The sequence below is a fragment of the Geotrypetes seraphini genome, chromosome 1, assembly GCF_902459505.1.
Source record: "Geotrypetes seraphini chromosome 1, aGeoSer1.1, whole genome shotgun sequence".
Classification (NCBI taxonomy): domain Eukaryota; kingdom Metazoa; phylum Chordata; class Amphibia; order Gymnophiona; family Dermophiidae; genus Geotrypetes; species Geotrypetes seraphini.
In genome coordinates, this window is record NC_047084.1 from 419,502,710 (window position 1) to 419,527,335 (window position 24,626).

Sequence of the window (24,626 nt, forward strand, 5' to 3'; positions counted from 1 at the left end):
ATTTGAGTGGAGAAGAACTCTTAGAAAATCAGATTGTAATAGAAAGCTACCAAAACTGGGGCACAGCTACAGATGGTGTAGGCTCAGGGATGTAATTAGGGGTAGACAAAAGGGGCAGTCAATCAGCATGCAGAATCCTTTTGGAATCAGAAAATGACTACGGTGCTAGTGTAGTCTGGCAGTGGATGAAAGTCAAGAAGTGTACCACAGCTATGTTAATAATCTTCTTATTGAATAAAATGTAACCAATTCTATATTCAGGCAACTAGAGCTATCACTTACTTTCCTTTATTGCAGGAGTTCTCAACCCAATCCTGGGGACACACCAAGCCAGTCAGGTTTTCAGGATATCCATAATGAATATGCATGAGATAGATTTGCATTCATGAACTCTACTATATGCAGATTTATCTCCTGCATATTCATTGTGGGTATCCTGAAAACCAGACTGACTAGGCATGTCCCCAGGACTGGAGTAAAAAGCCCTTAGCATAACAAGTAATATATGTTTGTAATTTATAGTATGGTAAAGATATGGAGCAGACCAAACAGAAGTCAAAAACCAAGGAGACCAAGGTCTAAGGGTATTCCAACTGCAGACAATTTTATTAGCAATAGTGGTAGAGGGGGGTCAGAATGTTGGTATAATGCAGTAGCGTACCTAGGGAGGGGTGGAGGGGGGAGGTCCGGCCCAGGTGCACGCCCCAAGGGGGTGCACAGGAGAGAAAGCTGATCAGGGACGATGGGGGACCTGCGGGGTTAAATATAACTCGAGCCGCGAGGCTTGTCTTCTGCTCCTACCTGCCCTGCCGCTCACATATAGCTGATCGGAAGTCTTCCCCAATGTCAGCGCTGACGTCGGGGAAGACTTCCGGTCGGCTATGTTTGCGTGGCAGGACAGGCAGGAATAGAAGACAAGCCTCACGGCTCGAGCTACATTTTGCTGAGAACGTTGCTAAGATGGGCTGGGAGGCAAACGTGGAACACAAAAGGGGGGAGGGAGTGCGTTTTGGACACAAGGCATGAACTTGGGAGAGAGGAAGGGAGGGAAAGAGATGCTGAGGTGGGGATGGAATGGGTTTTTGGACACAGAAGGCATGGACTTGGGAGAGAGGAAGGGAGGGAAAGAGATGCTGAGGTGGGGGAGGGAATGCATTTTTGGACACAGAAGGCATGGACTTGGGAGAGAGGAAGGGAGGGAAAGAGATGCTGACTGAGGTGGGGGAGGGAATGCATTTTTGGACACAGAAGGCATGGACTTAGGAGAGAGGAAGGGAGGGAAAGAGATGCTGAGGTGGGGGAGGGAATGCGTTTTTGGACACAGAAGGCATGGACTTGGGAGGGAGGAAGGGAGGGGAAGAGATGGTTGTGTAAACGGGGAATAGAAGAAAGGAGAATTTTTGGTCATAGGGAGGGAATGAGGTACAGACAGTGGCATACCAAGGTGGGAATGGGGTGGGGTGGGGTGGGGGCGGTCCACCCCAGGTTTACACCCCAAGGGGGTACATAGCTGGACACTCTCAAGTGTTCTCCCTAGGCCGGCAAACGGCGTCTCTTTAGCCACTTGAGTGCCACCGCCACCATCGGGAAAAGGCCGGCGCTGAGTTCTCCCTGCTTTTCCCTGTGGGGCCGACCAACTCTCGCCACCCACGTCAATTCTGACGTCGGAGAGGACGTTATGGGCCAGCCAATCACTGCCTGGCTGGCCCAGAACATCCTCTCCGACATTAGAATTGACGTCGGGTGGCGAGAGTTGGTCGGCCCCACGGATAAGAGAAGCAGGGCGAACTCGGCGCCGGCCTGTTCCCGATTGCGGCAGTGGCAGCCTATTCCCCAGTGGTGGTGGCAGCATTTTCCCAATGGTGGTGGCATAGGGGAGGGCATGGAGAAAGAAAGAAAGGGGGGGACAGGGAGCCAGAAAGAAAGAAAGGGAGCAGGGTGAAACTAAGAAAAATGGGGAGCGGATAGAGAGAGAAAGACAGACATACAGAACGAAAGGGGGTATGGAGAGAGAAAAAGAAAGAAGGGGGCAGGGTGAAACAAAGAAAGAAATGGGGCACGGAGAAAGAGAGAAAAACAGACATACAGAAAGAAAGGGAGTATGGAGAGAGAGAAAAAGAAAGAAAGGGGCAGGGTGAAACAAAGAAAAAGTTTGGGGAGGAAATGAGGTCTGGAGGAGAGGAAGCATGCAGGAGGCTGAAAGAAGGGAAGAAATATTGGATGCACAGTCAGAAGAATAAAGTGCAACCAGAGACTGATGAAATTACCAAAGGTAGGAAAAATGATTTTATTTTCAATTTAGTGATCAAAATGTGTCCGTTTTGAGAATTTATATATGCTGTCTATATTTTGCACTATGGCCCCCTTTTACTAAACCACAATAGCGTTTTTTAGCGCAGGGAGCCTATGAGCGTCGAGGGCAGCATGGGGCATTCAGCGCAGCTCCCTGCGCTAAAAAACATTATCGCGGTTTAGTAAAAAGGGAGGGGGAATATTTGTCTATTTTTGTATAGTTGTTACTGAGGTGACATTGCATAAAGTCATCTGCCTTGACCTCTTTGAAAATCTGCTTAATATAAATGATAATTAACCTTTTCTCTGCGTACAGCGTGCTTTGTGTTTTTAAAATTTTATTGTTGGTAGATCATTTTGACTTGGCCACAAAGGTAAAGGGGAGGGAGGGAGGGGAGCTGCTGATAGACATCTAGTAATCCTTGCAGGCTTGACTGTGCAGGGAATTATTTTTGTAACATCATGTTTTGTTATGTGACTGGCATTATTTAGATAATTTCTATGAATGAATAGAATGAAAATGATATAAAATTACTTTCTTGTTTTTATGTGCGTGCGCTGAAGGAAAGTAGAGAGAGAGTGGGCTGAGGACGCTGAAGGGAAATGGGGAAGAGAGAGTGGGGAGAAGACGCTGATTTATAAATTGACAATTGTACAGAATATTGTTTCTTTTTATACTTTAATATAAACAGTTCAAGGCTTGTGTGGATGGAATCAGGTGGTTTGCGGGGATGGGGACCGAGCTTACGGGGATTAGTCCAATAAAATGGTATTTTTTTTATTTCTCATTATTTGTTTTATTTTTATTTGTTAATTTGTAAAGTGGTGATTGTTATGTATCAGTTTTTTAAAATTTACATCTACTGTCTTTATATTTTGCATTGTATTAGAGGACATGTGTTACTGTTTCTGTGGTGTTGTATTGTATCCAGGATCTGGTTCCTTGGCGGTTCAGTTTAACTTTTGTCTACATATTTCTATTTTTAGTTTGTGATTATTCCATACTGGGCGAGGGTGTATCTCTGTTCTGTGTGTATGAAAAGAACATAGTTTTCAGTTGGCATTGACTACAGGATCAATTGACTGTGCGGGATCTGGCTTGTTTAGTTTTACAATATATGTGTTGGTGTTCTAGTGCTCACTGCAGTGTTTAAGATGCTGTCTTTTCCTAGGTACACTCTTGTTGTGCGATATGTGGATTGTTACTAAAAATCATATTTTTCATATAGATGGGGGGGAGGTGTCAAAAAATGATGGGCCCCGGGTGCCACATACCCTAGGTACGCCACTGGTATAATGTCTGATCTTTTGTGCTTTTCATAAGTTACAGAATGCCTGGTTATATGAGAATTTGTACATTTAAAACTGATTTTGTTATTATTTTTATAATGTTGTAAACTGCTTTATAGTCTCTTTTGGGCTACCTGGTCTAAGGATACAGTATGTAAAATAAATAAATAGCTATTGCAGGAAAATATCTTCTAATCTAATCTAATCTAATCTTTAGTTTTATATACCATATCATTCCCTTGGGGGACTCAACCCGGTTAACAAACTTTAAGGGCTCCTTTTACTAAGGTGCGTTAGGACATTAGCGCACGGAATAGCGGGTGCTGAATTGCCATGCGCACTAGACCTTAATACCTGCATTGATCTGGTGTTAGTTCTAACGTGTAGCTTGTGGTAATATCCTGTGTGCGCTAAAAACACTAACGCACCTTCGTAAAAGGAGCCCTACATTAGTGATACGTTAATAAGCAGTAATGAAACTGGGGGAAAAAGAAACAATGGGTATTAACATTCAACGATTAATTTAAGAGATTCTTAAAGAAGAATCCTCTTTCAGCTGTCTGTTAGGAATTTCTTAAACAGATACGTTTTCAGAGCTTTTCTAAAATGGGTCAGAGATAATGAAGTTCTAATAACTGAGGGAAGATTGTTCCAAACTTCTCGGCATTGCATTATTCTCTCACAGCATATATTTGTTTCCAAAGGTTTGTTTCTAGGAGAGCAGGGATCGGAGAATTGTTGTTATTGTTAGTCTCCCACCGACATTCTCGGGTAATGCTTTCTGTCCTAGTAAGTCTCCCTCTCAAAAGCATCTAAGGCAGGGGTGTCAAAGTCCTTCCTCGAGGGCCGCAATCCAGTCGGGTTTTCAGGATTCCCCCAATGAATATGCATGAGATCTATTAGCATACAATGAAAGCAGTGCATGCAAATGGATCTCATGCATATTCATTGCGTAAATCCTGAAAACCCGACTGGATTGCGGCCCTCGAGGAGGGACTTTGACACCCCTGATCTAAGGGATTGCTGCAGTCAAAGTGCAACTGCGCTAGAAATGTGCAGATCAACAATTTTAATTTTATTTACTTTCTCTTGTGGCTCTTGGGATTTTTTTTTTTCCATTTGGGGTTCTAATGTGTGTGTTTTGAGGCAATGTCATCAGTAATACGTCCTGTCACTTAACAGTGTGCGCAATTGTGCAATAACATGCACTGTTCTTCGCACACCTTTATGACTTCACGTTCAACTTTCTTTAAATTAGTCCTCTTATTTTCTAAGATGTTTTATTGCTTATTGTATTTATAAGTAGCGTACTTTACCATACTAGCTTATATCCCGCATATGCGCAGGTTACAATAAAACAATCATTAAAAATACACAGGACATCAACAAATACAATCAGATCACACACATCACCAGAACAGCATACATACTGCATATAAGCAAATTCAGACTCTCCAACTCTCAACTAAAAGCCTGTTAAAACAAATTTGTTTTCAAATATTTCTTAAACTTTGAAAGAGTAGAGGATTGCTGAATATACAGTGGGAAATCATTCCACACCATTGGATTGGCCACCAGAAACACCTTGGAACAAACCCACTCCAGAAGTATTTGTTGCACCGTCGGAACAGGTAGCAATTGTTGGGATTGATATAATTGTCTATTGCCTAAGATTGACTTTTTCATGTTGTACACTACATTGGATGAATTTCTTCATAAATGTTGTAAATAAATAAATACATTTAATCATTATGAATATAGACAACTGGGTAGCTGGTGGTCCAAAGGATCATTTAGAGACCCTTTTATTAAAGTTCAGTGGACACTAATTCCCTTATCTATTAAATTGCGCTAGCAGTTTTTAGCGCAGAGAGCTGCGCTGAATGGCCCGTGCTGCTTCCGACACTAATAGGAACTCTATGAACATCGGGAGCAGCACGGGCCATTCAGCGCGGCTCTCTGTGCTAAAAACTGCTGGCGCAGTTTAATAGAAGAGGCCCTAATTTGTTTAGTGCACACTGAATGCTAAGAAGCCCATTTTAAACCTATGGGCTTCTTAGTTTTTAGTGCATGCTAATGGAATTAGTTCAAGTTAAGCTTTTTTAAGTTCGAAGATTTTATTGATTTTAATATACAATAAGTACAAAAAAAAAGAAGAAATGTTAATGAGGCAAGATACAGATACGTTGTACGTATAATACAAATTAGGGTTTCATACAAAATTATCTATGTAATACAACAATCTGATTTTATTAAAGCTTAACTTGAGCCTTATATAAAGGCTCAAGTTAAGCTTTAATAAAATGACCCTTAATAATTTGTCTGTCTTATGCAAAGGTAGCCGACCTCACACATCACATAGCTATCATTTTAGGCAGTGCTGGCGTGGAACAAGCTGTCACGGGACACATGGATATCAGTGGTATGGGAAAATGCACGTAGGCAATTGAAAACCAGAAACTTCAGAATTTCTTCTAGTTCAACATACAGGAATTGAGTCCTGTAGTGTCAATGCATGGATGAGGCAATAATGTAAGGGGGAAAAACCTGTAGATTCATTGGGATCTGGGAAACATTTTGGGGAAGGGGAACCTATTCTGATGGGATGAGCTCCACCTAAATAAAAATGCAATGCAGATTCAGATAGAATGATTTCTCCAACATAGAGCGTATTGTTACTCAATCACTCAGAAGCCCATACTTAAGTGATGATTATCTTCAAAGGGATATTGTTAAAACAGGGATAAGAGTAAAAAGATCTTGAAAGAGAAAAAGCCCGGGTAAGTTAGGTGGATTTACATGAAAAGCAGCCAAGTATGAATTATTTTACACTGCTAATTATAAACAGATTAGGATTAGGAAATAAAAGAACACTTAAGTATCTGTAAGACCATTAGACATCCAAAGTGGGGAGTGGAGAGTGGGGGTTGGGTAAAGTGAGTTCAGGGATAATAATAATAATAATTCTTTGACTCTAGTTTCACTTTAAATGATTTGGGGGCAATACCCATCCTAGAACCATTCTATGTATATGAAGATTCAGAGCAGTTAAACCAATTCTAAGCAAATGAACTAAGGGGCCCTTTTATTTATTTTAAAAATGTATATATCATCTAAAACTAAAAGGTTTACATGGTTTACATACACAGTGTTAAAATAACGAAAAAGCAAAACCAAGATCTACGAACGTGGAGATGATGTGGTATACAAACCTAAGGATTAGATTAGATTAGATTAGATCTAGTAAAAAATGACATACAATCCTCAAGAAAATACCATAGAAGGAATAGCAGGGCTCTTGGAAAATTCATCAATTTTAACAGAAATAATTCTAAAAAGGCATCTACGAAAAGCTGCGTCTTTAGTAATTTTCTAAACCTACCTTTTTCACAGCAGTGTGTTACGTATTTAATATGTGAATTGGTGTGTACTCTTCCTGCACTGACATGACAATGCGAGCTAACTCCTGTACTAACTGCATGTTACGTTCTCAACCCTCTCCTGGAGGCACACCTTGCCAGTCAGTTTTTCAGGATTGCCACAATGAATATGCCTCAGATCAATTAGCACATTAAGGATCTTGGCTATATGAAATTTATCTCATGTATCGTACATTAATTTGGTGGTCCTGAAGCCCAACTGGCCAGGTGTAATCAGAAGGCAAACTAAATCAAAAAATGATGTTCAGGTCACAGATTTTTAAAAATTTGACGGATATTTGTAGTCCTTGAGACAGTGGTGTACCTGGCTTAAGAACATAAGAACATAAGCAGTTCCTCTGCTGGGTTAGACCAGAGGTCCATCCCGCCCAGCAGTCCGCTCACGTGGCGGCCCATCAGGTCCAGGACCTGCATAGCAATCCTCTATCAGTACCCTTCAATCCCCTTTTCCTTCAGGAAATCATTCAATCCTCTATCTGTACCCTTCAATCCCCTTATCCTTCAGGAAATCATCCAATCCCTTCTTCAAACCTAGTAACGTACTCTGTCATATCACACCCTCTGAAGCGCATTCCAGGTGTCCACCACCATCTGGGTGAAGAAGAACTTCCTAGCATTGGTTCTGAATCTGTCCCCTCTTAATTTTTCCGAATGATCTCTCATTCTTATAGTTTTCGAAAGTTTGAAAAATCTGTCCCTCTCCACTTTTTCCATGCCCTTCATGATCTTGTAAGTCTCTATCATGTCCCCTCTAAGCCTCCGCTTCTCCAGGGAAAAGAGGCCCAGTTTCTCCAATCTTTCGGCTTACAATAGGTTTTCCATACCCTTTATCAGTCACATCGCTCTCCTCTGAACCCTCTCAAGTATCGCCAGGATAACTTCTGCCGTTCAGGTTGTAATACCTTTCTTGATTATACCTAGCTTAATGGCCAACAGGGGTGGAGTAACTCCCTGCTCCAGGCAGTGGGGAGGGGGAGGCATGCAGTGGTTGTGGGACTGCAGTCTACATACATGCAGCATTTTGTCAGTCCCATGATCCAGATTAAGAAGTTGGTCAGAGGGTACAGGTTGGCTGAGCCGATGGCCGTACACATGTGGATCATGGCTGTGCAATCGCTCCAAGCATCCCCCAACTCCCTGCACCTGGAGCGGACTGCCCTCTATGCCCTGCCCTTGGTATGCTAAAGCCTTGAGATTTTCATAAAAGTAAATTCCGCAGAAGGGATCAAATTTTGCCATACCCTTTAAATGAATACAGTAGAGCCTTGATCATGTGATGTAAATGGATGCAACAGGTTGTTGGATAATCAAAAAGTCAGATGATACAGAGGGATAAAAGAGAGCCTTATTGAATACATATTTCAAAAAAGGAAGCAGTAATAAGGATTTACGAGCTCAAGGTGATCAAAACTTTTACCTAACACAGCTTCCTTTTAACTAACTGTGATGCCAAGAAAGAGAAAATAACCAGCACACATCTCATTAACGATGCTGTGATATCACCTAAGCATGTCAGATAATCCAGAATGTCAGATAAGTAAAGGTCGGATAAGCAAGACTCTGCCATACTCATTGAGCTGATGCGGTAAACTATCTATCCAGACTACTTAACTTCCTAGGTCAGGTACTGTCTGAAGAAGGAATCGAGATGGTTTGAAAAACTCATGTACTACAACATCTTTTGATTATTCTCATGTTGGTCTAGTGGAAATTATCATAGTTTACAAAGAATGAAGATTTCTCCAGGTCCGGTCTAACTGCATAAATGAATATTGATTTTTTTTTTTTTTGCAAACCACATATTCACATTTGTCCCAGGAAAACTGAGAAGAAATCCCCATTCAGTATATGAGTTGAAAAGGTAGAAAATAGTTAATGACATGTATCGTAATAAAAAGGTCTCTCTCTCATTGCATATTTTAATAAATGTACACAGCAGTCACAACTACTGAAATATCATCCAAATGCAACAGTTCAAAAACAATATTAATTTACTTCAGAGCACAAAGCTCTTTCAAGCAAAAACAATGCATAATTTGGATCTCTCATATGAAATTTTCTCATAAATAAAAGATAAGTAGGCAATGATTTACAGTTTGTAAACACCAGAGCCAAATAATAATCACTGATTGTTAATAAACTGCAATAAAATCAGACTCGCAGATACCTAAGTGCTAAATCAACAATAAATATTGAGGAGGGGGGCAACACATTAATAACCATAATGTTTCACTCTTCTCTGAATATTAATTTTTCTTTGATTGAAACAAAAAAAAAAAAGAAGATACATTGCTCCAACATGTTGGCACCAATAAGCCTGTCAACTCATTTCCCTCTTTATTTGAGATGCAACAGATGTATCTCAGGGTGACAGATAAAGCAGCCTTCTTCTATCATTTACAAAGACCAGATTGTACAAAAAATTATCTCTTTCACCGTAAAGAGTGGGAGCGCTGTCATAACGTTCTGGTTTTGAAACCTTTTCCGTGATGGTGATAGTCTTATTCCCTTGTGCTTTTTTTTTTTTGTATTGTTTGTATTTTGAAGGTTATATCTTCAATTTATTCAAAGCAAAATTCTATTGATCCTGTCAATAGAGGATGGCAAGAATTGTGTAATTTTTGGAAGACATTCTGAGTAGGCCCTGCCTGATGGACACTGCTTTCTAAGCTACTGATGGATGCTTTGCACATGCATAATTATACCACAAATGATCCATTGTCTATGATAATTACAGCCTTAGAAGAAATGGGGATATGGCAGGATGTGACTTCAGAATCATTGACAGGTTCAAAAATAAGTATAACTATTGTGAATGAATTTGTCTAAGATATTCCTTCTTCATTACCCAAATAACAGATCAGTTTTCAGATCTAATTCATTTTTTTGTTTAAACGTTGCATGTTCAGAAGGCATGGGTTAGTCCATTTCTTGAGATCTGTAATCCAGCAGTGTAGTGATTTTTGTTTTTACCTAGCTATGGGCTAACCAGATCAAACCTGTGGAACATAGATAGATAGATAGATATAATACAGAAGCCTGGGAAAAGAGGAAGCAATATGTATATGTCTATTAAAAAATGAATATACTGCTTAACAAAGCAGTTCACAGTCTATATACCTACACTCTAAAACATTAGGAACTCCATTTAAAAGATTAGAAAGCCTAAATATCATTCACTGAAGAATCATTCATTCATGAATCTATCATAATGACCTGAATAGGTCAATCTCCATTCATCACAAATTCATGGTGGTTGTATCCTGCAGAACCACTAATACATCTTTTTGCCATCCCCCGATTCAATATTCAAAGTTTGTTGAAAAAATTAGAGTCTTCAATAGTGTTTTAAATTTAGTAAAGTTTGCCTCTTCTCACACATAAAGAAGGAGGCCATTTCACAAAGAGGCGGGCCAAATATGGATCATCTCGGAAAGATGGAACCTTTAGCCACATGGGTATCATATACAGATCTCCAGTGCAAGCAGAGAAGCTGGAAAGGTCTGATCTTAGAGATCCCAAAGTCAGGAATGAAAGGGGAGCTGCTGTTGCCATCCATCGCAACCCCTTAATCTGAAGATAAAACTGATCCTCAAACTGAAAGTAATTATGTTGAATGATAAACTTTGCTAATTTTACCTCTGAACCAATACTAACTGTACCTCTAAGACAGTTATATACTGTATAAGCTGCCCATGTTCTCTGTATTACATAGGTCATACCAAACGTATGATTAAGGTGAGAATAGCAGAGCACCTGTGCAATATACATACGGGACATCTGCAAGCTCCAATAGCATCTCAATGGTGTGAGAGAGGGCATAGAGAGGAAGATTTGAAATACACTGTTTTGGCTCAGATCTGTTTGCTATTTGGGGGTGATATCTCCCAGGCATTATTAATTAAGGAGCAGAGGTTTATTCACTCATGGAAGACCCTTCAACCTTTGGGTTTAAACACTGAAACAGAATGGTTCCAGGTATAAGGAAATGAGAACCAAGGAATTTTTAGTATGGCAGGTGCAAGGAAAACAATCCAAAGTGAAGATTGGAATTGAAAAAGTTTTAAAAGCTGGGTGGTTCATTGGATAGGTTTCAGATTGGCATTTTTCCGATTGAGTGGATTTTTAGCCATGCAGCTGGTGAGACTTTAAATACATTAGCAATATGTTTAAGATTAGTTTTATTGTGGTTAGTAAAATTGGGAATATTTTAAGATGAGCGAGTGTGTTAAGTGAATAAGGATATGTGTTGTAGTAAGCGAGTTAATGTGTGCTTTTTATTATAGTACTACCCTTCCTGAAGAAGTGTTATGTGAAACTCGAGTCGAGGGTTTATAGTCGTTTCACAGATGTATCGATTGTAAAAAAAAATCATTGGATTATATAAAGCAGAGGGACACAAACAAGGAGTCATCTACTCCGGCAAACAGCTAAGTAAAAGTTTTTCAATATACCAACATAAGATCACTGGAAAGGGAGCAGTTCGGGACTGATAAGGTGCCATGATGGTCCCGATGACAACCTCTGCTTAAATTCACAATTGGAACACAAAGGTTGTGGGTCTGGACACTTATCACATCACACCAAGCTTTTTGTATAAGATAAGTCACTTTGGGCTTTAAGATTTCACTAAGAATTAATTAATTTATTTATAAGATAGCAAAAGAATGACCGATGAGGAGGCTGGCTACGGTATAACTCCAGCTTTACATGAAATATGACGTTGGAGTGTAGCCGCTGAGGTCATTAAAAATTAAAAAAGTATTTTGCACTTCAGATACTTATTCACTATATTCTAAGGGGTCCTTTTATCAAGCTGCGGTAGGGGTTTAACGCACGTAATACTGCGCGTTAAACCGCCTGCTGTGCTAGCCACTAATGCCTGCATTGAGCAGGCATTAGTTTTTTAGCCGGCTGCGGGGGTTAGCATATGATGAAATGTCCGACCCGCTAACCCCGCTAGCACGGCTTGATAAAAGACCCCTAAGTGTTTATTTATTGATGAACTATATGATGGTATGAAAGATTGCAGCATTGATCAACTCTAGTTATTTATTAGCTCCACTCAGAAATAATTTTTTTATATTTTTGAAAGCCAATATAGACTGTGATTTCATATACAATCGGCACAACATGAATGTTGAGCTTTGGTGTTAAATGTAAAAGTGTGAATCCTGTGTCATACAGAGGGTTAAAACATTGGCGCAGGGGAAGATTGTAGACAGGATCCAAGATGGCCGCAGACAACAGTCAGTGAGAGAGACGCTCTCAGAGAACTGTGTTTGCATACCGGAGCGCAGCGATGCCAAAAAGGAGAGGGAAAAGCGCTGCTGGAGCCTCGCGGCGCTTGGAGACTCCCTCACAGGCAACGATTGATGATTTTCTGAGACGCCTTCAACAGGAACCTTTCGCGACTAGGAGTTGCCCGCTGGAGCCACGGGCATTGAGTGAAGCCGCCGTGTGTCTCCCTGGGCTGGAATTCACGCTGAGCCCAGACGCTAGGACCCCGCCTCCACAACCGCAGAGTGCCAGCTCTCCACGGGAGGACAGTCTGCCTGAGGTGGTGGACTCTATGTCCCGGGAGGCTATCTTGAGTTTGGCACTGGATGAGAGCTTGTCAGCGGGGGATCCATCGGTGGAGCAAGAGGAACAAGGCGTTCAGGAGGGAATCAGAACAGCTGGACAGGATTCAAAGGCTGCAAGTATCTTTACAATTACTAAACCCATTAATGTTACCCTGGACTCGCTATGGGATTTAGTTGTGACTCTGGGTCAAACTTTGTCACCCCAAATTAAAGTTCTAGAACAGAAATTCCAGGAACAAAATGAGGATATAAAAACTTTGAAACAGGATAATATTGCAATTAATACAAAAATTGAAAAAATTGAAAATGATTTATTGGAAGTTAATAAGATTCAGTCCACTATAATCAGAGACAATTTGAATCTGAGAAGGAAGATGGAAATTTTGGAGAATAATAGCAGAGCTAATAATCTTAGAATTTTAAATTTTCCCAAAATATCCTCAATCTCAGCTAAAGAAATGTTAAAAAAAAATATTTTCAGGATATACTTGATGTCTCAGAAGAAATTTTTCCTCCATTTTCAAAAATCTATTATCTTCCAATGGAAAATCAGGAAAGGCAGCAATCCAGGCAACAACAAGATCAGGATCAGGAGCAACAGATGGACTTAACAACTATGCTGGATACTTCATTGAAAGAATTAGTAAGGCCAGCTACATTGTTGGCCAATGTAGTATTGCTGCCAGATAAAAACTGGATATTAAAACTATTCTTCAAGAACAAGGAATTTCTAGGTCAAAAAATCCAAATATTTCCGGATGTGACAAAAGAAACTCAGAAGCGAAGAAAACAATTTCTGCTGTTAAAACCAGGAGTAATTGCAATGGGTGCAACTTTTCTTTTATGATATCCATGTAAATGTTTAGTAAAATATAAATCTTCTAACTACATATTCTTTGAACCCTCTCAGCTGTCGGGATTTCTAACCATGAAACGTCTTGAGAGGGGAAATGCGATAACAACTGCAATTGAATAAGAGAAAATAATTTTTTCCTGTACTCACTGAAAGTTGTCTGCTTTTCTTCAACAGGATATGTTATTTCCTTTCTTTTTATATTGATTCACTCATTTGAATTTTGGATCGCTCTATTATGGGACTTTAAAGATTGATTAAGTTGATAATTTTACTTTTAAAAATTTTTTTGTTGTGATATTGGAATCCATATCTTATTCATTTTCTGTACAAGAAGTTTATTTTCTTGTTTAAATTGTTAAAATAATAAACAAATAATAAAAAAAAAACATTGGCGCAGGAAAGCTTATTGAATATACTTATTGAATATATTATAATTTTGATGACAGTAATGGAGCAAAGGTTTTTATGTGGCACACCCACAACCCCAATGTCCACGTATATTCTAAGGCCCTCAAAACATGGCCCCGAGCTCAGGGAAAATGAGACGAGGTTCGTGTGGGGGCAGAGAGGAGGAGAGGCGCCGATGCTGGAAGTGACATGTGTCCTTCAATCCCTGGCAGTATACCTGGAATCTCGTTGTGTGCCACAGCACAGAGTTTGCAATTCTTTGGACTAGCGCATAGCACAGTGGTTCCCAAATCTGGTCCTCGAGGCACCCAGCCAGTCAGGTTTTCAGGATATCCATAATGAATAGTCATGTGGAAGATTTGCATGCAATGCCTCCACTACATGTAAATGTCTCTCATGAATATTCATTTTGGATATCCTGAAAACCAAACTGGCTGGTGTGCATCCAGGACCAAGTCTGGGAACCACTGGCTTAGAAAGATGTGTGTGTAAATCCAAATTGGTGTCAATTAGTGCCAATAATTGAGCGGTAGTGCTCAGTTATTGGCACTCATTTATACATGACTCAATCAAATTGCATGCATGTCCAAATGTGCATACAGAATTTTGAGCAAATGCTGCACATCCTTTTTTGTACCTTGGGGCCACGTGGCACTTTGGGGGGAATTCATCAAGAGGCACTAACACAATAGTGTGAGTTAAGTGCTAAGATGCCCATTATATTCCTATGGGTGTCAGCGTTTAGTGCACGCTAATTGTTATCTCTCGCTAATGTGGTTAGCGTGTAGCTAGTGCCTCTTGATGAATTCCCCCCTTAGTCCACACTAATGTCCATTAGAATATACTAAACTTTAGTAAAAGGGCCCCTTATAGACATTTATTATATCACCCTTCTCCTCCCTCATTCACTTCACTGGCTTCCCATCTACTTCCACTTCCACATATGGTTCAAGCTTCTCTTATTGATCTACAAGTGTATTCATTCTTTACTTCCTCAATATCTCTCCTCTATTGTCTCTCCCTAAATTCCCCCACAGCAATTACGTTCATCAGGCAAATCTCTCTTATCTGTACCCTTCTCTTCTACTACCAACTTCAGACTGCACCCTTTATATATTCATTCAATTTTCTATACTGTTCTCCCAAGGGAGCTCAGAATGGTTTACACGAATTTATTCAGGTACTCAAGCATTTTTCCCTGTCTGTCATGGTGGGCTCATAATCTATCTAAACTATCTGAGGCAATAGGGATATTAAGTGACTTGCCCAGGGTCACAAGGAGCAGCGTAGGTTTGAATCCACAACTGTAGCTTTACCCACTGTGCTAATTTCTCCCTTGCTGCACCATATACCTGGAACAAACTGCCTGAGTCAGTACATCAGGCTCCATCCCTGAAACTATTCAGATCCAGAGTAAAAGCCCAACTTTTCGAGAATTCTTTTAACTCATAATCCCCCCTCACACAAAGCACTTTGCGAAACTCCCTAAGCCCCTACTTGGCCTGTTGTCTGCTAATTTAGATGGTAAGCTCTAATGAGCAGGGACCATCTCTTAAATATGTTGTTATACAACACTGTGTATGCCTATCAGCATCACAGAAATGTTAAATAATAGTAATAAAGGATTCACACAGGGTTTTAGGCTCATCTGTTTCAGGCTAAGACTCAAGCCCATGTTTATCTCCAACTTTAAGGCTGTGATCTCTTTAGCGAGCCAGGAGTTGCTTTCATATTACTAAAAGTATAATGTTTTAATGGTGCTAACAAATCACTGTCATGAGGTATCTCTGCACAGCAGGAGTCCACTAATCCTTTAGCAGACATATTTTTCCATTCTCTGTTGTGTACAATTAACATATCTAAAAATTCTCTTGGCTGGACTCTGTTCCAGACTCCTGTTGTCTCCATAACCACCTTCTTTTTCTCTTCCCTCATAATCCCATCATACTAAAACTGGCAAGAAAATGAACTGTCCATGTAAGTAAGGTATACTCAGTCCCTTCTAATCTAATCTGCTGATCCTTCTCCATAGAAAGAAATTAAATGTAATGAATAGCATCTTCATTCTGCAGTAGATTAAAAACAGTGTTTCATCTCTTCACCATGGACAGTGGTTGACAATAGAGAATGACACGGGGAAAATTTGTCCCCGTCCCCGCAGGAACTCAATTTCCCCGTCCTGGGCCCTGTGAGTTTTGTGGCTGTTGTTGTCCCCTGCTCCATTTCTTTAAGCTCTGTCTTAAACTGGCCAAGTCTCGAACACTCATGATGTTAAAGGGTTTGAGGCTTGTGCAGATGAGGACAGAGCTTGCAGGAATGGGGCAGGGGCAGGAAAAGAACTCACGGGGACGGGAAAATGAGTTCCCACAGGGACGGGGAAAAATTTTATCCCCGTGTCATTCTCTAGTTTACAGTAAAGCTTTTTAAATGCAGTTCTTTGACCACGAATCCAAGAGCTGTGAGTTTAATGGGTGTACAGGAGTATAGCCAAACAGAGGCTTATTTAACATACGTTCACAAAATTACAAAAGTGGTATCTGTTCACATAGTTACCCGCAACAGCTTGGGGAATAGAGATGTAGGGCCGTGTATAGAGGGGATAGTCCGCCCTGGGCGCCATGTTGGTGGGGACGCCAGCACCCCTCCTCCTTTCCGCCCCTTCCCATCCCTTCCCTTCCCCCGCACCTCTAGCTGTTCACCAGCACGAGCATCAACTTCAACGTGCCCCTCGCAACCACATCATCTCTCCCGCTGATGTCACTTCCGGGTGCCGCGCATAGGAAGTTATGTAAGAGGGAGAGCCGACAGGGTTGCAAGGAGCACGTTGAAGTTCTTGTTGCTCGTGGCGATGAACAAATAGAGGTACAGGGGAAGGGAAGGGAAAGGGGCTGCGCTTATGGCAGGGTGTGGTGCCACAGCCCCAGGTGCCTCTCACTCTCATTATGCCACTGTATAGAGACTCATTGCAGGACCCCATTTACTGTATATAAGTCAGTAGGGACTGACCCAGGGAAGACAAGTGAAACTATGGACCAAAAACCAAAGTCATTTAATTGCAAGACCATTTCTGCTTTGGATCCGAATATGTAAATTAGCCTAGTTTTCAGGATAAATGACATGCACAACAACCAAGCCCTGGAAAAAAAAAACATGCAAAATATCACATCAAAGACAAATGAGAAAATGAATGGGGATGAGATTCTACAAGGCAAGGTTTAAACCCTGCGGATGACATTTCTTTTAAATACTACCTGCTGGGTTTAAAGTTATACCCAGATACTCAGTACTGGCTGATATCTGAATAGCAATGCAGAATATTGGGTATGGTGATATTTAGTTTTTTTGTGGGTTTTTTTTTTTTAATCTTTATTGATTTTCAACTTTTACAGTGCAATACAATTAATTAAACATAAAATACTGCATAAAACGCACTATTAATTACACAAGTAATACATAAAACAATCATTTTCTCCCACCCTCCTCCCAATTATTAATATAATAAAACATGGTGATATTTAGTGAGATTATTTGGATACAAATCCAGGTAACTTAGGACAGCTTTCTTCCTCTCTAATACGGTCAATAGAACACCTTATTGGTTGGTGGGGACAAACCAGCTAATACTGTATTACATTACATTACATTACATTACATTACTGATTTCTATTCCGCTTCAACCTTGCAGTTCTGGGCGGATTACAAAAGAGACAACTGGACATTTCCAGGATAATTACAGAGAGAATTCTGGTCATTTTCGGGAGAAGTTACAAGAATAATGGAGCTGTATATTTCAAGAGCTACAAGATGCTGTACAAATAGGAAATAGTGCAGATTCAGTATATATATCGTTAGGGAAGCAGTTGACATGCTTGATGCTAAAGAGAAGGGAACTGGTGAAGGGGGGAGGAGGGAGGAGTTGCATTGAGGGGGGTCCGGTTGGAGTTAAGCCATCTGTATAAATTTTTTGAATAGGTGGGTTTTGATTTCTTTGCGAAAATATTTGTAGTTGTTTGTTGTTATCAGCATGTTGGAGAAAGTGTGGTCCAGTTTCGCTGCATGCGTCGCCAGCAGACTGTCAAATATCTTCTTGCGCTGGGTGCCTTTGAGTGGGGGGTAGGTAAAAGGGGTAGAAGGCTTGTATAGCCCCAAGCCAAAGCTTTCACATTGCTAATGCTGTGTTGGGCAAAATAATGCTGGAGCCATGGCCCTCTTGCCTACCCTATTCTGATACCTGTGCCCAAGATATCTGGATACTTATCCAGAAACTGGTGCTGAATATCATCAATCTCTGCATAAAACCTGGATCTGTACTGAACTTCGGTGGCCTTATCTAGTAATACCATTGAAAATCCAGTCACTGCTGCTTCTCCAGGTCACAGCATTTGCAAAACATCCGAAACTTTCAATATTGGGCCCACAGAGTTTGGCTTTTTGAGTCTAGAGGACAATTATCTAAAATGGTACCAGTTCGGAAGTAGTATTGAGCTATTCCCAAACCATTACACAATACAAGTGCAAAGCAACTTTAAGACATCAAAACTTAAGCTACAAAAATCCAAGGGAATGGTATAATTTAGGGGGTGAAGTACTTTTGTGCATAAGAGGAATGGGGTTTGGGTGTGATAGTATGTGATGATCTTAAGGTGGCCAAACAGGTTGAAAAGGCAAAGGTGAAAGCTAGAAGGATGCTAGAGTGCATAGAGAGAGGTATGGCCAGTAGGAAAAAAGAGGTATTGAATTAGAGAATGACATGGTGACAAAATTTGCCACTGTCCCCATGGATAATTGTGGAAAACCATCCCCAACCACTGACCCTCAAGTCTTGCATTGAAGAATGCTGGTATAGAAGGATTGAGGTTGAGATAGACACTAAAGAACGATATGGGATTGTTTCCTGCAGTTATCTGCGTGGACAGGGATGGCGACAAATTCTCTATGAAGCTTCTGTATAAGACTCTGGGGAGACCATATTTAGAATATTGTGTACAATTCTGGAGACCACACGCTCAAAAAGACATAAACAGAATGGAATCAGTCCAGAGGAAGGCTTCTAAAATGGTTGGTGGTCTTCATCATAAGGTGAATGGAGACAGACTTAAAGATCTCAATATGAATACTTTGGAGGAAAGGCGGAGGCAGTGGGAGGGGGAAGATATGATAGAGATGTTTAAACACCTACATGGCATAAATGTGTATGAGATGAATCTGTTTCATTTGAAAGGAACATCTGGATTGAGAGAGCATTGGATGAAATTTAGAGATGATAGACTCAGGAGTAATCTAAGGAAAACTTTTTTACAGAAAATGTGGTAGATGCGTGAAATAGTCTCCTGGTAGAGGTGGTGGAGACAAAAACTGTGTCTGAATTCAAGAAAGTGTGGGACAGGCACGTAGGATCTCTTAGGAAGAGTAGGAGATGCTAGATGCTACAGATTGGCAGACTGGTAGGCCATTTGGCCTTTAACTACCAACATGTTTCTTTGTAAGTGTGACCATTTATGTCAGGTTAATGTCTAGTAGCTACACCTAAGTGTGGCATGCAATGTGTGCAACTAACAGTGTTCCATAAATTGTGAGCATCATATCTCAACACACCCATGGCGCACCCATGTTCTCCTCACTTTTGGTTAAACAAGTTGCAGACCAATTGATTTTTTTTTTAACTTTTTATTTTCTCATTCTTATTTCAAATATGGGGCCCTTTTACCTAACTGTGGTAAAAAAAATAGCTTTAGCCAAGTGCATCCTTATGCAGGCCATTCCCTTGTGCTAAGGCCATTTTTACTGCTGGGGGTATGATGGCTGATTTTTCTGTTTTCTCTATTAATAGCCACATGCTAATTTTCCCATTAGCACATAGCCATTAGTATGTGAACCCCTACCACCATCAATTATGTAGGCATTAAGGTCCATATTCTATAAATGACACCCTGACTTAGGCATCTAAGTTAAGTGAAAAACAACATTTAAAATAATGTTTTAAAAAATCGGTGCCAGAATCGTGCCATCGCTGGCGCTTTATAGTACTTAACGTCACGATAGGCATGGCTAATGCTGGACTTGGTGTTAGGTGCCATAAAGTGCCTATGGAAGCACGATTCACATCAAAGGTAAGCGTCAGAAATGTCGGCCTTGAAAAACCTGGCCTACATTTCCAACACCTACCTTTGCCAGAGGTGTGATTCTCTAAACTGCGCTGTCATGTGATTGTCAGCTGCTTTTAAGGAAACCACTGACAAGGGCGCTGTTTAGAGAATCTCGGCCTAAGGGCTCATGCGCTAAGCATGCACTAATCACTTAGCATTGTGGCAATGTAACTGTGCTAACAATTACCGTAGTGCTAAACAAAACACATTCTCTGACTATAGACCCTCCTCAGCACTAAAAAAAAAATGAAACTTATAGTATTCTATAAGCAGCCCATGGAATTACCATTCCTGCCTATGCCCCACCCATGCCCTTCCACTAATTTGCATTGACATGCTAAGCCATGTCATTGTGTACTTACAGAACTACAGTTAAAAACATAAGAACATAAGCGTTACCATACTGGGATAAACCGAAGCCCATTGTCCTGTTTACAAAAGTGGCCAAATCCAGGTCACAAGTTCCTGGCAAGATCCCAAGCAATAGAACAGATTTTATGATGCTTATCCTAGGAATAAGCAGTGGATTTCCCCAAGCCATCTCAATAATGACTTATGGACTTTTGTTTTTGGAAATTATCCAAACCTTTTATGCAATTTATGCAAGTAAGTGAATATTTACCTGCGTGAATGGCAATATTTTATAAAGCTAAAGTTTGTGACTGGCACTTACATTTAGGTGGCCTGTTATAGAATGAGGGGGTATGTTTTTACAGCCCATTCTCCACTTATTCCTTGCCCCATTTTGTGTTTGGCAGTTAATGCAGGAAAGAATGTGAGCTGCCATGCTGCACAGGCCCATGCTAACTGCGATCATAAGTACATAAGAATAGCCTCAGATCAATGGTCCATCAAGCCCAGTAGCCCATTCTCAAGGTGGCCAATCCAGGTCCCTAGTACCAGGCCAAAATGCAAGGAGTAGCAACATTCCATGCTACCGATCCAGGGCAAGCAGTGGCTTCCCCCATGTCTTTCTCAATAACAGCAGTGTCTCACTACCGGTTCACCACACAATTGTTTCCCACGTACTCACCTTTATAGGACCCCCAGGAACCCCTGAAGAAGACTTTTTGTCGAAACGCGGACCATGTTGGGTCCTATATCCCTAGCGGACTAGGTCCTTTAAGGCTCTTATATGGATGATTTACTTTTATGTGGATGGAATTATTTTATGTGGATGATTTTAGTGTACCTTTGGAACTTTGATACTTTCAAATAAAGTCCATTTGGGAACATCGTCACTCTGCAGACTTTTTTTGGTTTTCTCTGGATTTTCTTCTTTGTGGATATTTTGGGGTCAATTCCTTTTGTTGTTTGCTAGAATGGAATATACATTTTTTAAAATAAATAAATTACCAATCAGCTCATCAGTTTGATGATCCACAGACAATTGGAGATTTTAGAAGATTGGTTGTGTTCACGAACATTATGCATTTTGAATTTTCCTATATGTCACCTTTTGACTCCTGAGATACTATTGTATAGATATTTAAAAGAGATATTGCTGTTGGATAAAGTGGAGGAACTGATTATTTCTGAATGTCAATATGTTTTTGTTCCTCAATCTGGGATGATCAAAGATGGGGTCAAAGAGGGAGCCAATTTAGAATCAATGAACTTATTTCCTGGAATCCTCTCAGGAGGAAATTACTACAAGGGCAACCCTTTGGGTCACCTTCTCAACTGAACAGGGAGAAAATTAATATATTGAAGTTGTATTTTTAGTAAAAAGATGTTTTGTTTTGTGGCTATCCTGTCTGGATCTTTCCAGATGTGGCTAGGACCACACAGCTATGTCAAAAGGAATTTCTGAAATTGAAAGACAGGGTGACTGCATTGGGAGGAGTTTTTTTTTTTTTTTCCCCTCCAGCTCCCCTGTAAGTGTGTGATAACATTAAATTCTATAAGATATATTTACTTTGATCCTTCCAAATTTGAAAGATTATTGAATGATAAAGAAACATCTGTTGAGGAATAGTGGAAATAGATACATTTAGAATAATGATAAGTGATGACAGGGTAGGGGTTTAATCTGCTAATATTGAGTTTCATGTATTAGCACTTTAGCTGCTTCTACCCATTGATGTGAATTATGATTTCTTTATTATTTCATTTAATGTGAAATATGTATATCATAAATGCTAATATAAAATATGTTTGATCAATATTTAGGCCCTCTTACAAAGGATAACATGCACACGTTAGCGTGCGCTAAAAAACTTAACATACCTTTGTATAAGAGGGGCTTAGTGGAATATATCTGGGAAGGAAAGCCTCCTACCTGGATAAGTCTCAGTGATTGGGCCATACCTGGATTTTCAGGGATACTACTGTGTCACTACTACTGGCATGGGCTAAGAGTGGTTCAGCCATACCTGGAAGTTATCTAGTAACTACTATGAAATGATATCCCAACTACGCCTAGTTATCCAAGTATGGCACTGAATACTAGTGGTACCCATATAACCTCTGGGCATTGCTGAAGACCTGGATCTTTAGTTGTGTGCTAATTTTACAGAATAGCCTGCCTGTCATAGAGAAGTGAATAAATAGGAAAATCAAAGGAGTCAATATTCAAAGCAATTTACATGGAGAGGAGATTCTTGTGTCTGCCTACCTATTAATATATTCAGTGGCATTTAACCAGACAGCATCACAAAATATTGGCATTACAGATGAGGGCTGGTATGATTTTTATTTTACTTTTTTAATGTAAGCTGCTTTGACTTCTTTTTGATAAGCGGGATATCAAATTTTAATAAAACTTGGAATCTTGGAAACTTATGAGAGTGGAGTAAGGGATGAATCAGTTATATAGGTGCTGACAGTATTCAGTGCCAGTGCCCGCATAGCTAACCTGGCATCAAGGACTACATAAGCTATGTGGGTGTTGGCACTGAATATTGGACGGCACCTGCATAGCTTAGGGTCCTGGTCTGCAGAATACAGTGTTTCCCCTCCCTCCTGCCCACCCCAACAAGCTCTGATTGCCCTTCTCACTTCTTAACACAACTTTGGACCCTCCCCCTTTCACCCTCCTCCCCAAACACAATCAGTGACCCCCTCACCCTCCCAGTTAGAACATAGAAACATAGAAACATAGAAGATGACGGCAGATAAGGGCCATAGCCCATCAGGTCTGCCCACTCTACTGACCCAGCCCCAAGTCTACTATCCTAGGGATCCCACTCCTGGTGACAGGTTCCCTTGGCTTAACCCTCTAAGGGATCCCACATGGGCATCCCATTTGCTCTTAAATTCTTGCACGCTACTTGCCTCGATCACCTGCACCGGGAGCTCATTCCAAGGATCAACCACTCTCTCGGTGAAGAAATATTTCCTGGTGTCACCATGAAATTTCCTGCCCCTGAGTTTGAGCTGATGCCCTCTTGTGGCTGAGGGTCCTTTGAGAAAGAGGATCTCTTCTTCCATCTCGATACGGCCGGTAATATAATTATACATCTCGATCATGTCTCCTCTCTCCCTACGTTCCTCGAGTGAGTACAGCCGCAAATTTTTCAGCCTTTCCTCGTATGATAGATCCTTGAGCCCCGAGAACATCCTGGTGGCCATCCGTTGCACCGACTCTACTCTCAGCACATCTTTTTGGTAGTGTGGCCTCCAGAATTGCACACAGTATTCCAAATGAGGTCTCACCATGGTTCTGTATAATGGCATTATGACTTCAGGCTTCCGGCTGACAAAACTCCTGCGGATGCAACCTAACAACTATGTACCGTGATACACCATGAAGTTCGATGCAGTTAAGAATTATCTAAAGACCATACATAATCAGTGAAGGTACAAATACAAACAGCCTAGAAATAGGACAAGATCAGTGTCAGATACAATCACGCTTAATTAATATGAAAGTCCAAAAGGGTAAACAGCCTGAGATACAGTTAAAGCTATGGACAGAGATACCCAAATACGGGTAGCAAGGGGAGGGAGTGGGACAGTGTCCAGTGAGGTAATAGAGGCTGGATCAAACCTCACTTGTTCCTTCCTCTAGTGCAGGAGTCCTCAAACTACGGCCCGTGGGCCACATGCGGCCCGCCGAAAACATTTATCCGGCCCGCCGGATGTTTTTGCCGCCGCTGCCTGTCCTGCTTAGCAGCCGACTTGTCCCGGGCCCGCAGTACGGATGTGTGGAATGTGCACCGCACTCTCCGACTCCCCTCCTTCTCGGGTGTGATCGGACGAGTCACAAGCTTGCCTGGGCAGAGCCTGCTGCTGCCTGAGGACCGAGGTAAGAACAAGTTAGGATTTTTTTTTTTTTAAGTTAGGAGGTCTATTTTTTATTTTTATTTTGCAGTTAGTAGGGCCTTTTTTTGCAGTTAAGGGGATCCTTTTTTTCCTGAAGTGCATAGGAATTTGTTCATAGTTTTTTTAAAAAACTATAGTCTGGCCCTCCAACAGTCTGAGGGACAGTGAACTGGCCCCCTATTTAAAAAGTTTGAGGACCCCTGCTCTAGTGGCTCAATTGTAAAAATCACCACCACGATCTCTAGTGGTAATCTTTCGGTATTGTTTTGCTGGTTGTGCGCATAGGAGTAGAGTTTGGACATAGATTATAAAATACACTAATTTATGAGCATACGGAATAATC